The sequence below is a fragment of the Asterias amurensis genome, chromosome 7, assembly GCF_032118995.1.
Source record: "Asterias amurensis chromosome 7, ASM3211899v1".
NCBI classification, from domain to species: Eukaryota; Metazoa; Echinodermata; class Asteroidea; order Forcipulatida; family Asteriidae; genus Asterias; species Asterias amurensis.
This window is the reverse complement of record NC_092654.1, coordinates 6,467,337-6,484,590: the sequence shown is the minus strand read 5'-3', so window position 1 is coordinate 6,484,590 and position 17,254 is coordinate 6,467,337.

Here is a 17,254-nt window from a genome sequence, read left to right as displayed (position 1 = left end):
TTCTTGCGGATACCCCACCGAGTGTGCCGGTGCAAATTTGAACCCCGTTAATGTTTAACATTGGCGGTAATCGACGATTTTTGGTCAAATTATGACGTCACTTTTGCACCAAAAAGTTGTAATTTCCAAGGTTTTGCTAATTTTGCATGACTCCACACAGGAAAGTTGTTCAGGATGCTCAACTTGGTCGATTTGCACCGTCAGAACGCGACTTCCAGAGTTGACTATTAGAAAAACAAGATGGCCGCTCTTCCCTTTTCCCTGCCCGGGGAATAAACTTTTTAATTTTCGAGCCACTCCGAAAAGCCGAATTAGCGTGATTACTTCTTGCGGATACCCCACCCGAGTGTGCCGGTGCAAATTTGAAGCCCGTCTATGTTTTACTTTGGCGGTTATCGACGTTTTTTGGTCAAATTATGACGTCACTTTTGCACCAAAAAGTTGTAATTTCCAAGGTTTTGCGAATTTTGCATGACTCCACACAGGAAAGTTGTTCAGGATGCTCAACTTGGTCGATTTGCACCGTCAAAACGCGATTTCCAGAGTTGAATATTAGAAAAACAAGATGGCCGCTCTTCCATTTTCCCTGCCCGGGGAATAAACTTTTTAATTTTCGAGCCACCCCGAAAAGCCGAACTAGCGTGATTACTTCTTGCGGATACCCCACCCGAGTGTGCCGGTGCAAATTTGAACCCCGTTAATGTTTAACATTGGCGGTAATCGACGATTTTTGGTCAAATTATGACGTCACTTTTGCACCAAAAAGTTGTAATTTCGAAGGTTTTGCGAATTTTGCATGACTCCACACAGGAAAGTTGTTCAGGATGCTCAACTTGGTCGATTTGCACCGTCAGAACGCGACTTCCAGAGTTGACTATTAGAAAAACAAGATGGCCGCTCTTCCCTTTTCCCTGCCCGGGGAATAAACTTTTTAATTTTCGAGCCACTCCGAAAAGCCGAATTAGCGTGATTACTTCTTGCGGATACCCCACCCGAGTGTGCCGGTGCAAATTTGAAGCCCGTCTATGTTTTACTTTGGCGGTTATCGACGTTTTTTGGTCAAATTATGACGTCACTTTTGCACCAAAAAGTTGTAATTTCCAAGGTTTTGCGAATTTTGCATGACTCCACACAGGAAAGTTGTTCAGGATGCTCAACTTGGTCGATTTGCACCGTCAAAACGCGATTTCCGGAGTTGACTATTAGAAAAACAAGATGGCCGCTCTTCCATTTTCCCTGCCCGGGGAATAAACTTTTTAATTTTCGAGCCACCCCGAAAAGCCGAACTAGCGTGATTACTTCTTGCGGATACCCCACCGAGTGTGCCGGTGCAAATTTGAACCCCGTTAATGTTTAACATTGGCGGTAATCGACGATTTTTGGTCAAATTATGACGTCACTTTTGCACCAAAAAGTTGTAATTTCCAAGGTTTTGTGAATTTTGCATGACTCCACACAGGAAAGTTGTTCAGGATGCTCAACTTGGTCGATTTGCACCGTCAAAACGCGATTTCCAGAGTTGACTGTTAGAAAAACAAGATGGCCGCTCTTCCATTTTCCCTGCCCGGGGAATAAACTTTTTAATTTTCGAGCCACCCCGAAAAGCCAAATTAGCGTGATTACTTCTTGCGGATACCCCACCGAGTGTGCCGGTGCAAATTTGAACCCCGTTAATGTTTAACATTGGCGGTAATCGACGATTTTTGGTCAAATTATGACGTCACTTTTGCACCAAAAAGTTGTAATTTCGAAGGTTTTGCGAATTTTGCATGACTCCACACAGGAAAGTTGTTCAGGATGCTCAACTTGGTCGATTTGCACCGTCAGAACGCGACTTCCAGAGTTGACTATTAGAAAAACAAGATGGCCGCTCTTCCCTTTTCCCTGCCCGGGGAATAAACTTTTTAATTTTCGAGCCACTCCGAAAAGCCGAATTAGCGTGATTACTTCTTGCGGATACCCCACCCGAGTGTGCCGGTGCAAATTTGAAGCCCGTCTATGTTTTACTTTGGCGGTTATCGACGTTTTTTGGTCAAATTATGACGTCACTTTTGCACCAAAAAGTTGTAATTTCCAAGGTTTTGCGAATTTTGCATGACTCCACACAGGAAAGTTGTTCAGGATGCTCAACTTGGTCGATTTGCACCGTCAAAACGCGATTTCCAGAGTTGACTATTAGAAAAACAAGATGGCCGCTCTTCCATTTTCCCTGCCCGGGGAATAAACTTTTTAATTTTCGAGCCACCCCGAAAAGCCGAACTAGCGTGATTACTTCTTGCGGATACCCCACCGAGTGTGCCGGTGCAAATTTGAACCCCGTTAATGTTTAACATTGGCGGTAATCGACGATTTTTGGTCAAATTATGACGTCACTTTTGCACCAAAAAGTTGTAATTTCCAAGGTTTTGTGAATTTTGCATGACTCCACACAGGAAAGTTGTTCAGGATGCTCAACTTGGTCGATTTGCACCGTCAAAACGCGATTTCCAGAGTTGACTGTTAGAAAAACAAGATGGCCGCTCTTCCATTTTCCCTGCCCGGGGAATAAACTTTTTAATTTTCGAGCCACCCCGAAAAGCCAAATTAGCGTGATTACTTCTTGCGGATACCCCACCGAGTGTGCCGGTGCAAATTTGAACCCCGTTAATGTTTAACATTGGCGGTAATCGACGATTTTTGGTCAAATTATGACGTCACTTTTGCACCAAAAAGTTGTAATTTCGAAGGTTTTGCGAATTTTGCATGACTCCACACAGGAAAGTTGTTCAGGATGCTCAACTTGGTCGATTTGCACCGTCAGAACGCGACTTCCAGAGTTGACTATTAGAAAAACAAGATGGCCGCTCTTCCCTTTTCCCTGCCCGGGGAATAAACTTTTTAATTTTCGAGCCACTCCGAAAAGCCGAATTAGCGTGATTACTTCTTGCGGATACCCCACCCGAGTGTGCCGGTGCAAATATGAAGCCCGTCTATGTTTTACTTTGGCGGTTATCGACGTTTTTTGGTCAAATTATGACGTCACTTTTGCACCAAAAAGTTGTAATTTCCAAGGTTTTGCGAATTTTGCATGACTCCACACAGGAAAGTTGTTCAGGATGCTCAACTTGGTCGATTTGCACCGTCAAAACGCGATTTCCAGAGTTGACTATTAGAAAAACAAGATGGCCGCTCTTCCATTTTCCCTGCCCGGGGAATAAACTTTTTAATTTTCGAGCCACCCCGAAAAGCCGAACTAGCGTGATTACTTCTTGCGGATACCCCACCCGAGTGTGCCGGTGCAAATTTGAACCCCGTTAATGTTTAACATTGGCGGTAATCGACGATTTTTGGTCAAATTATGACGTCACTTTTGCACCAAAAAGTTGTAATTTCGAAGGTTTTGCGAATTTTGCATGACTCCACACAGGAAAGTTGTTCAGGATGCTAAACTTGGGCGATTTGCACCGTCAAAACGCGATTTCCAGAGTTGACTGTTAGAAAAACAAGATGGCTTTTTTTCCCTTTTCCCTGCCCGGGGAATAAACTTTTTAGTTTTCGAGCCACCCCGAAAAGCCGAATTAGCGTGATTACTTCTTGCGGATACCCCACCCGAGTGTGCCGGTGCAAATTTGAAGCCCTTTAATGTTTTACTTTGGCGGTAATCAACGATTTTTGGTCAAATTATGACGTCACTTTTGCACCAAAAAGTTGTAATTCCCAAGGTTTTGCGAATTTTGCATGACTCCACACAGGAAAGTTGTTCAGGATGCTCAACTTGGTCGATTTGCACCGTCAAAACGCGATTTCCAGAGTTGACTATTAGAAAAACAAGATGTCCGCTCTTCCATTTTCCCTGCCCGGGGAATGAACTTTTTAATTTTCGAGCCACCCCGAAAAGCCGAACTAGCATGATTACTTCTTGCGGATACCCCACCCGAGTGTGCCGGTGCAAATTTGAACCCCTTTAATGTTTTACTTTGGCGGTAATCGACGATTTTTGGTCAAATTATGACGTCACTTTTGCACCAAAAAGTTGTAATTTCCAAGGTTTTGCGAATTTTGCATGACTCCACACAGGAAAGTTGTTCAGGATGCTCAACTTGGTCGATTTGCACCGTCAAAACGCGATTTCCAGAGTTGACTATTAGAAAAACAAGATGGCCGCTCTTCCATTTTCCCTGCCCGGGGAATAAACTTTTTAATTTTCGAGCCACCCCGAAAAGCCGAATTAGCATGATTACTTCTTGCGGATACCCCACCCGAGTGTGCCGGTGCAAATTTAAAGCCCGTCTATATTTTACTTTGGCGGTAATCGACGATTTTTGGTCAAATTATGACGTCACTTTTGCACCAAAAAGTTGTAATTTCCAAGGTTTTGCGAATTTTGCATGACTCCACACAGGAAAGTTGTTCAGGATGCTCAACTTGGTCGTTTTGCACCGTCAAAACGCGATTTCCAGAGTTGACTATTAGAAAAACAAGATGGCCGCTCTTCCATTTTCCCTGCCCGGGGAATAAACTTTTTAATTTTCGAGCCACCCCGAAAAGCCGAATTAGCATGATTACTTCTTGCGGATACCCCACCCGAGTGTGCCGGTGCAAATTTAAAGCCCGTCTATATTTTACTTTGGCGGTAATCGACGATTTTTGGTCAAATTATGACGTCACTTTTGCACCAAAAAGTTGTAATTTCCAAGGTTTTGCGAATTTTGCATGACTCCACACAGGAAAGTTGTTCAGGATGCTCAACTTGGTCGATTTGCACCTTCAAAACGCGATTTCCAGAGTTGACTATTAGAAAAACAAGATGGCCGCTCTTCCATTTTCCCTGCCCGGGGAATAAACTTTTTAATTTTCGAGCCACCCCGAAAAGCCAAATTAGCGTGATTACTTATTGCGGATACCCCACCGAGTGTGCCGGTGCAAATTTGAACCCCTTTAATGTTTTACTTTGGCGGTAATCGACGATTTTTGGTCAGATTATGACGTCACTTTTGCACCAAAAAGTTGTAATTTCCAAGGTTTTGCCAGTTTTGCATGACTCCACACAGGAAAGTTGTTCAGGATGCTCAACTTGGTCGATTTGCACCGTCAAAACGCGATTTCCAGAGTTGACTATTAGAAAAACAAGATGGCCGCTCTTCCATTTTCCCTGCCCGGGGAATAAACTTTTTAATTTTCGAGCCACCCCGAAAAGCCGAATAACCATGATTTCTTCTTGCGGATACCCCACCCGAGTGTGCCGGTGCAAATTTGAAGCCCGTCTATGTTTTACTTTTGCGGTAATCGACGCTTTTTGGTCAAATTATGACGTCACTTTTGCACCAAAAAGTTGTAATTTCCAAGGTTTTGCGAATTTTGCATGACTCCACACAGGAAAGTTGTTCAGGATGCTCAACTTGGTCGATTTGCACCGTCAAAACGCGATTTCCAGAGTTGACTGTTAGAAAAACAAGATGGCCGCTCTTCCCTTTTCCCTGCCCGGGGAATAAACTTTTTAATTTTCGAGCCACCCAGAAAAGCCGAATTAGCGTGATTACTTCTTGCGGATACCCAACCCGAGTGTGCCGGTGCAAATTTGAACCCCTTTAATGTTTTATTTTGGCGGTAATCGACGATTTTTGGTCAAATTTTGACGTCACTTTTGCACCAAAAAGTTGTAATTTCCAAGGTTTTGCGAATTTTGCATGACTCCACACAGGAAAGTTGTTCAGGATGCTCAACTTGGTCGATTTGCACCGTCAAAACGCGATTTCCAGAGTTGACTATTATAAAACAAGATGGCCGCTCTTCCCTTTTCCCTGCCCAGGGAATAAACTTTTTAATTTTCGAGCCACCCCGAAAAGCCGAATTAGCGTGATTACTTCTTGCGGATACCCCACCGAGTGTGCCGGTGCAAATTTGAACCCCTTTAATGTTTTACTTTGGCGGTAATCGACGATTTTTGGTCAAATTATGACGTCACTTTTGCACCAAAAAGTTGTAATTTCCAAGGTTTTGCGAATTTTGCATGACTCCACACAGGAAAGTTGTTCAGGATGCTCAACTTGGGCGATTTGCACCGTCAAAACGCGATTTCCAGAGTTGACTGTTAGAAAAACAAGATGGCCGCTCTTCCCTTTTCCCTGCCCGGGGAATAAACTTTTTAGTTTTCGAGCCACCCCGAAAAGCCGAATTAGCGTGATTACTTCTTGCGGATACCCAACCCGAGTGTGCCGGTGCAAATTTAAACCCCTTTAATGTTTTACTTTGGCGGTAATCGACGATTTTTGGTCAAATTATGACGTCACTTTTGCACCAAAAGGTTGTAATTTCCAAGGTTTTGCGAATTTTGCATGACTCCACACAGGAAAGTTGTTCAGGATGCTCAACTTGGGCGATTTGCACCGTCAAAACGCGATTTCCAGAGTTGACTGTTAGAAAAACAAGATGGCCGCTCTTCTCTTTTCCCTGCCCGGGGAATAAACTTTTTAGTTTTCGAGCCACCCCGAAAAGCCGAATTAGCGTGATTACTTCTTGCGGATACCCCACCCGAGTGTGCCGGTGCAAATTTGAAGCCCTTTAATGTTTTACTTTGGCGGTAATCAACGATTTTTGGTCAAATTATGACGTCACTTTTGCACCAAAAAGTTGTAATTCCCAAGGTTTTGCGAATTTTGCATGACTCCACACAGGAAAGTTGTTCAGGATGCTCAACTTGGTCGATGGCACCGTCAAAACGCGATTTCCAGAGTTGACTATTAGAAAAACAAGATGTCCGCTCTTCCATTTTCCCTGCCCGGGGAATAAACTTTTTAATTTTCGAGCCACCCCGAAAAGCCGAACTAGCATGATTACTTCTTGCGGATACCCCACCCGAGTGTGCCGGTGCAAATTTGAAGCCCTTTAATGTTTTACTTTGGCGGTAATCAACGATTTTTGGTCAAATTATGACGTCACTTTTGCACCAAAAAGTTGTAATTTCCAAGGTTTTGCGAATTTTGCATGACTCCACACAGGAAAGTTGTTCAGGATGCTCAACTTGGTCGATTTGCACCGTCAAAACGCGATTTCCAGAGTTGACTGTTAGAAAAACAAGATGGCCGCTCTTCCCTTTTCCCTGCCCGGGGAATAAACTTTTTAGTTTTCGAGCCACCCCGAAAAGCCGAATTAGCGTGATTACTTCTTGCGGATACCCCACCCGAGTGTGCCGGTGCAAATTTGAAGCCCTTTAATGTTTTACTTTGGCGGTAATCAACGATTTTTGGTCAAATTATGACGTCACTTTTGCACCAAAAAGTTATAATTTCCAAGGTTTTGCGAATTTTGCATGACTCCACACAGGAAAGTTGTTCAGGATGCTCAACTTGGTCGATTTGCACCGTCAAAACGCGATTTCCAGAGTTGACTATTAGAAAAACAAGATGGCCGCTCTTCCATTTTCCCTGCCCGGGGAATAAACTTTTTAATTTTCGAGCCACCCCGAAAAGCCGAACTAGCGTGATTACTTCTTGCGGATACCCCACCGAGTATGCCGGTGCAAATTTGAACCCCTTTAATGTTTTACTTTGGCGGTAATCGACGATTTTTGGTCAAATTATGACGTCACTTTTGCACCAAAAAGTTATAATTTCCAAGGTTTTGCGAATTTTGCATGACTCCACACAGGAAAGTTGTTCAGGATGCTCAACTTGGTCGATTTGCACCGTCAAAACGCGATTTCCAGAGTTGACTGTTAGAAAAACAAGATGGCCGCTCTTCCCTTTTCCCTGCCCGGGGAATAAACTTTTTAATTTTCGAGCCACTCCGAAAAGCCGAATTAGCGTGATTACTTCTTGCGGATACCCCACCCGAGTGTGCCGGTGCAAATTTGAAGCCCGTCTATGTTTTACTTTGGCGGTTATCGACGTTTTTTGGTCAAATTATGACGTCACTTTTGCACCAAAAAGTTGTAATTTCCAAGGTTTTGCGAATTTTGCATGACTCCACACAGGAAAGTTGTTCAGGATGCTCAACTTGGTCGATTTGCACCGTCAAAACGCGATTTCCAGAGTTGACTGTTAGAAAAACAAGATGGCCGCTCTTCCCTTTTCCCTGCCCGGGGAATAAACTTTTTAGTTTTCGAGCCACCCCGAAAAGCCGAATTAGCGTGATTACTTCTTGCGGATACCCCACCCGAGTGTGCCGGTGCAAATTTGAAGCCCTTTAATGTTTTACTTTGGCGGTAATCAACGATTTTTGGTCAAATTATGACGTCACTTTTGCACCAAAAAGTTATAATTTCCAAGGTTTTGCGAATTTTGCATGACTCCACACAGGAAAGTTGTTCAGGATGCTCAACTTGGTCGATTTGCACCGTCAAAACGCGATTTCCAGAGTTGACTATTAGAAAAACAAGATGGCCGCTCTTCCATTTTCCCTGCCCGGGGAATAAACTTTTTAATTTTCGAGCCACCCCGAAAAGCCGAACTAGCGTGATTACTTCTTGCGGATACCCCACCGAGTATGCCGGTGCAAATTTGAACCCCTTTAATGTTTTACTTTGGCGGTAATCGACGATTTTTGGTCAAATTATGACGTCACTTTTGCACCAAAAAGTTATAATTTCCAAGGTTTTGCGAATTTTGCATGACTCCACACAGGAAAGTTGTTCAGGATGCTCAACTTGGGCGATTTGCACCGTCAAAACGCGATTTCCAGAGTTGACTGTTAGAAAAACAAGATGGCCGCTCTTCCCTTTTCCCTGCCCGGGGAATAAACTTTTTAATTTTCGAGCCACTCCGAAAAGCCGAATTAGCGTGATTACTTCTTGCGGATACCCCACCCGAGTGTGCCGGTGCAAATTTGAAGCCCGTCTATGTTTTACTTTGGCGGTTATCGACGTTTTTTGGTCAAATTATGACGTCACTTTTGCACCAAAAAGTTGTAATTTCCAAGGTTTTGCGAATTTTGCATGACTCCACACAGGAAAGTTGTTCAGGATGCTCAACTTGGTCGATTTGCACCGTCAAAACGCGATTTCCAGAGTTGAATATTAGAAAAACAAGATGGCCTTTTTTCCCTTTTCCCTGCCCGGGGAATAAACTTTTTAGTTTTCGAGCCACCCCGAAAAGCCGAATTAGCGTGATTACTTCTTGCGGATACCCCACCGAGTGTGCCGGTGCAAATTTGAACCCCGTTAATGTTTAACATTGGCGGTAATCGACGATTTTTGGTCAAATTATGACGTCACTTTTGCACCAAAAAGTTGTAATTTCCAAGGTTTTGCTAATTTTGCATGACTCCACACAGGAAAGTTGTTCAGGATGCTCAACTTGGTCGATTTGCACCGTCAGAACGCGACTTCCAGAGTTGACTATTAGAAAAACAAGATGGCCGCTCTTCCCTTTTCCCTGCCCGGGGAATAAACTTTTTAATTTTCGAGCCACTCCGAAAAGCCGAATTAGCGTGATTACTTCTTGCGGATACCCCACCCGAGTGTGCCGGTGCAAATTTGAAGCCCGTCTATGTTTTACTTTGGCGGTTATCGACGTTTTTTGGTCAAATTATGACGTCACTTTTGCACCAAAAAGTTGTAATTTCCAAGGTTTTGCGAATTTTGCATGACTCCACACAGGAAAGTTGTTCAGGATGCTCAACTTGGTCGATTTGCACCGTCAAAACGCGATTTCCAGAGTTGACTATTAGAAAAACAAGATGGCCGCTCTTCCATTTTCCCTGCCCGGGGAATAAACTTTTTAATTTTCGAGCCACCCCGAAAAGCCGAACTAGCGTGATTACTTCTTGCGGATACCCCACCCGAGTGTGCCGGTGCAAATTTGAACCCCGTTAATGTTTAACATTAGCGGTAATCGACGATTTTTGGTCAAATTATGACGTCACTTTTGCACCAAAAAGTTGTAATTTCCAAGGTTTTGCGAATTTTGCATGACTCCACACAGGAAAGTTGTTCAGGATGCTAAACTTGGGCGATTTGCACCGTCAAAACGCGATTTCCAGAGTTGACTGTTAGAAAAACAAGATGGCTTTTTTTCCCTTTTCCCTGCCCGGGGAATAAACTTTTTAGTTTTCGAGCCACCCCGAAAAGCCGAATTAGCGTGATTACTTCTTGCGGATACCCCACCCGAGTGTGCCGGTGCAAATTTGAAGCCCTTTAATGTTTTACTTTGGCGGTAATCAACGATTTTTGGTCAAATTATGACGTCACTTTTGCACCAAAAAGTTGTAATTCCCAAGGTTTTGCGAATTTTGCATGACTCCACACAGGAAAGTTGTTCAGGATGCTCAACTTGGTCGATTTGCACCGTCAAAACGCGATTTCCAGAGTTGACTATTAGAAAAACAAGATGTCCGCTCTTCCATTTTCCCTGCCCGGGGAATAAACTTTTTAATTTTCGAGCCACCCCGAAAAGCCGAACTAGCATGATTACTTCTTGCGGATACCCCACCCGAGTGTGCCGGTGCAAATTTGAACCCCTTTAATGTTTTACTTTGGCGGTAATCGACGATTTTTGGTCAAATTATGACGTCACTTTTGCACCAAAAAGTTGTAATTTCCAAGGTTTTGCGAATTTTGCATGACTCCACACAGGAAAGTTGTTCAGGATGCTCAACTTGGTCGATTTGCACCGTCAAAACGCGATTTCCAGAGTTGACTATTAGAAAAACAAGATGGCCGCTCTTCCATTTTCCCTGCCCGGGGAATAAACTTTTTAATTTTCGAGCCACCCCGAAAAGCCGAATTAGCATGATTACTTCTTGCGGATACCCCACCCGAGTGTGCCGGTGCAAATTTAAAGCCCGTCTATATTTTACTTTGGCGGTAATCGACGATTTTTGGTCAAATTATGACGTCACTTTTGCACCAAAAAGTTGTAATTTCCAAGGTTTTGCGAATTTTGCATGACTCCACACAGGAAAGTTGTTCAGGATGCTCAACTTGGTCGTTTTGCACCGTCAAAACGCGATTTCCAGAGTTGACTATTAGAAAAACAAGATGGCCGCTCTTCCATTTTCCCTGCCCGGGGAATAAACTTTTTAATTTTCGAGCCACCCCGAAAAGCCGAATTAGCATGATTACTTCTTGCGGATACCCCACCCGAGTGTGCCGGTGCAAATTTAAAGCCCGTCTATATTTTACTTTGGCGGTAATCGACGATTTTTGGTCAAATTATGACGTCACTTTTGCACCAAAAAGTTGTAATTTCCAAGGTTTTGCGAATTTTGCATGACTCCACACAGGAAAGTTGTTCAGGATGCTCAACTTGGTCGATTTGCACCGTCAAAACGCGATTTCCAGAGTTGACTATTAGAAAAACAAGATGGCCGCTCTTCCATTTTCCCTGCCCGGGGAATAAACTTTTTAATTTTCGAGCCACCCCGAAAAGCCAAATTAGCGTGATTACTTATTGCGGATACCCCACCGAGTGTGCCGGTGCAAATTTGAACCCCTTTAATGTTTTACTTTGGCGGTAATCGACGATTTTTGGTCAGATTATGACGTCACTTTTGCACCAAAAAGTTGTAATTTCCAAGGTTTTGCCAGTTTTGCATGACTCCACACAGGAAAGTTGTTCAGGATGCTCAACTTGGTCGATTTGCACCGTCAAAACGCGATTTCCAGAGTTGAATATTAGAAAAACAAGATGGCCGCTCTTCCATTTTCCCTGCCCGGGGAATAAACTTTTTAATTTTCGAGCCACCCCGAAAAGCCGAATAACCATGATTTCTTCTTGCGGATACCCCACCCGAGTGTGCCGGTGCAAATTTGAAGCCCGTCTATGTTTTACTTTTGCGGTAATCGACGCTTTTTGGTCAAATTATGACGTCACTTTTGCACCAAAAAGTTGTAATTTCCAAGGTTTTGCGAATTTTGCATGACTCCACACAGGAAAGTTGTTCAGGATGCTCAACTTGGTCGATTTGCACCGTCAAAACGCGATTTCCAGAGTTGACTGTTAGAAAAACAAGATGGCCGCTCTTCCCTTTTCCCTGCCCGGGGAATAAACTTTTTAATTTTCGAGCCACCCAGAAAAGCCGAATTAGCGTGATTACTTCTTGCGGATACCCAACCCGAGTGTGCCGGTGCAAATTTGAACCCCTTTAATGTTTTATTTTGGCGGTAATCGACGATTTTTGGTCAAATTTTGACGTCACTTTTGCACCAAAAAGTTGTAATTTCCAAGGTTTTGCGAATTTTGCATGACTCCACACAGGAAAGTTGTTCAGGATGCTCAACTTGGTCGATTTGCACTGTCAAAACGCGATTTCCAGAGTTGACTATTATAAAACAAGATGGCCGCTCTTCCCTTTTCCCTGCCCAGGGAATAAACTTTTTAATTTTCGAGCCACCCCGAAAAGCCGAATTAGCGTGATTACTTCTTGCGGATACCCAACCCGAGTGTGCCGGTGCAAATTTGAACCCCTTTAATGTTTTACTTTGGCGGTAATCGACGATTTTTGGTCAAATTATGACGTCACTTTTGCACCAAAAAGTTGTAATTTCCAAGGTTTTGCGAATTTTGCATGACTCCACACAGGAAAGTTGTTCAGGATGCTCAACTTGGGCGATTTGCACCGTCAAAACGCGATTTCCAGAGTTGACTGTTAGAAAAACAAGATGGCCGCTCTTCCCTTTTCCCTGCCCGGGGAATAAACTTTTTAGTTTTCGAGCCACCCCGAAAAGCCGAATTAGCGTGATTACTTCTTGCGGATACCCAACCCGAGTGTGCCGGTGCAAATTTGAACCCCTTTAATGTTTTACTTTGGCGGTAATCGACGATTTTTGGTCAAATTATGACGTCACTTTTGCACCAAAAGGTTGTAATTTCCAAGGTTTTGCGAATTTTGCATGACTCCACACAGGAAAGTTGTTCAGGATGCTCAACTTGGGCGATTTGCACCGTCAAAACGCGATTTCCAGAGTTGACTGTTAGAAAAACAAGATGGCCGCTCTTCTCTTTTCCCTGCCCGGGGAATAAACTTTTTAGTTTTCGAGCCACCCCGAAAAGCCGAATTAGCGTGATTACTTCTTGCGGATACCCCACCCGAGTGTGCCGGTGCAAATTTGAAGCCCTTTAATGTTTTACTTTGGCGGTAATCAACGATTTTTGGTCAAATTATGACGTCACTTTTGCACCAAAAAGTTGTAATTCCCAAGGTTTTGCGAATTTTGCATGACTCCACACAGGAAAGTTGTTCAGGATGCTCAACTTGGTCGATGGCACCGTCAAAACGCGATTTCCAGAGTTGACTATTAGAAAAACAAGATGTCCGCTCTTCCATTTTCCCTGCCCGGGGAATAAACTTTTTAATTTTCGAGCCACCCCGAAAAGCCGAACTAGCATGATTACTTCTTGCGGATACCCCACCCGAGTGTGCCGGTGCAAATTTGAAGCCCTTTAATGTTTTACTTTGGCGGTAATCAACGATTTTTGGTCAAATTATGACGTCACTTTTGCACCAAAAAGTTGTAATTTCCAAGGTTTTGCGAATTTTGCATGACTCCACACAGGAAAGTTGTTCAGGATGCTCAACTTGGTCGATTTGCACCGTCAAAACGCGATTTCCAGAGTTGACTGTTAGAAAAACAAGATGGCCGCTCTTCCCTTTTCCCTGCCCGGGGAATAAACTTTTTAGTTTTCGAGCCACCCCGAAAAGCCGAATTAGCGTGATTACTTCTTGCGGATACCCCACCCGAGTGTGCCGGTGCAAATTTGAAGCCCTTTAATGTTTTACTTTGGCGGTAATCAACGATTTTTGGTCAAATTATGACGTCACTTTTGCACCAAAAAGTTGTATTTTCCAAGGTTTTGCGAATTTTGCATGACTCCACACAGGAAAGTTGTTCAGGATGCTCAACTTGGTCGATTTGCACCGTCAAAACGCGATTTCCAGAGTTGACTATTAGAAAAACAAGATGGCCGCTCTTCCATTTTCCCTGCCCGGGGAATAAACTTTTTAATTTTCGAGCCACCCCGAAAAGCCGAACTAGCGTGATTACTTCTTGCGGATACCCCACCGAGTATGCCGGTGCAAATTTGAACCCCTTTAATGTTTTACTTTGGCGGTAATCGACGATTTTTGGTCAAATTATGACGTCACTTTTGCACCAAAAAGTTATAATTTCCAAGGTTTTGCGAATTTTGCATGACTCCACACAGGAAAGTTGTTCAGGATGCTCAACTTGGGCGATTTGCACCGTCAAAACGCGATTTCCAGAGTTGACTATTAGAAAAACAAGATGGCCGCTCTTCCATTTTCCCTGCCCGGGGAATAAACTTTTTAATTTTCGAGCCACCCCGAAAAGCCGAACTAGCGTGATTACTTCTTGCGGATACCCCACCGAGTGTGCCGGTGCAAATTTGAACCCCTTTAATGTTTTACTTTGGCGGTAATCGACGATTTTTGGTCAAATTATGACGTCACTTTTGCTCCAAAAAGTTATAATTTCCAAGGTTTTGCGAATTTTGCATGACTCCACACAGGAAAGTTGTTCAGGATGCTCAACTTGGGCGATTTGCACCGTCAAAACGCGATTTCCAGAGTTGACTGTTAGAAAAACAAGATGGCCGCTCTTCTCTTTTCCCTGCCCGGGGAATAAACTTTTTAGTTTTCGAGCCACCCCGAAAAGCCGAATTAGCGTGATTACTTCTTGCGGATACCCCACCCGAGTGTGCCGGTGCAAATTTGAAGCCCTTTAATGTTTTACTTTGGCGGTAATCAACGATTTTTGGTCAAATTATGACGTCACTTTTGCACCAAAAAGTTGTAATTCCCAAGGTTTTGCGAATTTTGCATGACTCCACACAGGAAAGTTGTTCAGGATGCTCAACTTGGTCGATTTGCACCGTCAAAACGCGATTTCCAGAGTTGACTATTAGAAAAACAAGATGTCCGCTCTTCCATTTTCCCTGCCCGGGGAATAAACTTTTTAATTTTCGAGCCACCCCGAAAAGCCGAACTAGCATGATTACTTCTTGCGGATACCCCACCCGAGTGTGCCGGTGCAAATTTGAACCCCTTTAATGTTTTACTTTGGCGGTAATCGACGATTTTTGGTCAAATTATGACGTCACTTTTGCACCAAAAAGTTGTAATTTCCAAGGTTTTGCGAATTTTGCATGACTCCACACAGGAAAGTTGTTCAGGATGCTCAACTTGGTCGACTTGCACCGTCAAAACGCGATTTCCAGAGTTGACTATTAGAAAAACAAGATGGCCGCTCTTCCATTTTCCCTGCCCGGGGAATAAACTTTTTAATTTTCGAGCCACCCCGAAAAGCCGAATTAGCATGATTACTTCTTGCGGATACCCCACCCGAGTGTGCCGGTGCAAATTTGAAGCCCGTCTATGTTTTACTTTGGCGGTAATCGACGATTTTTGGTCAAATTATGACGTCACTTTTGCACCAAAAAGTTGTAATTTCCAAGGTTTTGCGAATTTTGCATGACTCCACACAGGAAAGTTGTTCAGGATGCTCAACTTGGTCGATTTGCACCGTCAAAACGCGATTTCCAGAGTTGACTATTAGAAAAACAAGATGGCCGCTCTTCCATTTTCCCTGCCCGGGGAATAAACTTTTTAATTTTCGAGCCACCCCGAAAAGCCGAACTAGCGTGATTACTTCTTGCGGATACCCCACCGAGTGTGCCGGTGCAAATTTGAACCCCTTTAATGTTTTACTTTGGCGGTAATTGACGATTTTTGGTCAAATTATGACGTCACTTTTGCACCAAAAAGTTGTAATTTCCAAGGTTTTGCGAATTTTGCATGACTCCACACAGGAAAGTTGTTCAGGATGCTCAACTTGGGCGATTTGCACCGTCAAAACGCGATTTCCAGAGTTGACTGTTAGAAAAACAAGATGGCCGCTCTTCTCTTTTCCCTGCCCGGGGAATAAACTTTTTAGTTTTCGAGCCACCCCGAAAAGCCGAATTAGCGTGATTACTTCTTGCGGATACCCCACCCGAGTGTGCCGGTGCAAATTTGAAGCCCTTTAATGTTTTACTTTGGCGGTAATCAACGATTTTTGGGCAAATTATGACGTCACTTTTGCACCAAAAAGTTGTAATTCCCAAGGTTTTGCGAATTTTGCATGACTCCACACAGGAAAGTTGTTCAGGATGCTCAACTTGGTCGATTTGCACCGTCAAAACGCGATTTCCAGAGTTGACTATTAGAAAAACAAGATGTCCGCTCTTCCCTTTTCCCTGCCCGGGGAATAAACTTTTTAATTTTCGAGCCACCCCGAAAAGCCGAACTAGCGTGATTACTTCTTGCGGATACCCCACCGAGTATGCCGGTGCAAATTTGAACCCCTTTAATGTTTTACTTTGGCGGTAATCGACGATTTTTGGTCAAATTATGACGTCACTTTTGCACCAAAAAGTTATAATTTCCAAGGTTTTGCGAATTTTGCATGACTCCACACAGGAAAGTTGTTCAGGATGCTCAACTTGGGCGATTTGCACCGTCAAAACGCGATTTCCAGAGTTGACTATTAGAAAAACAAGATGGCCGCTCTTCCATTTTCCCTGCCCGGGGAATAAACTTTTTAATTTTCGAGCCACCCCGAAAAGCCGAACTAGCGTGATTACTTCTTGCGGATACCCCACCGAGTGTGCCGGTGCAAATTTGAACCCCTTTAATGTTTTACTTTGGCGGTAATCGACGATTTTTGGTCAAATTATGACGTCACTTTTGCACCAAAAAGTTATAATTTCCAAGGTTTTGCGAATTTTGCATGACTCCACACAGGAAAGTTGTTCAGGATGCTCAACTTGGGCGATTTGCACCGTCAAAACGCGATTTCCAGAGTTGACTGTTAGAAAAACAAGATGGCCGCTCTTCTCTTTTCCCTGCCCGGGGAATAAACTTTTTAGTTTTCGAGCCACCCCGAAAAGCCGAATTAGCGTGATTACTTCTTGCGGATACCCCACCCGAGTGTGCCGGTGCAAATTTGAAGCCCTTTAATGTTTTACTTTGGCGGTAATCAACGATTTTTGGTCAAATTATGACGTCACTTTTGCACCAAAAAGTTGTAATTCCCAAGGTTTTGCGAATTTTGCATGACTCCACACAGGAAAGTTGTTCAGGATGCTCAACTTGGTCGATTTGCACCGTCAAAACGCGATTTCCAGAGTTGACTATTAGAAAAACAAGATGTCCGCTCTTCCATTTTCCCTGCCCGGGGAATAAACTTTTTAATTTTCGAGCCACCCCGAAAAGCCGAACTAGCATGATTACTTCTTGCGGATACCCCACCCGAGTGTGCCGGTGCAAATTTGAACCCCTT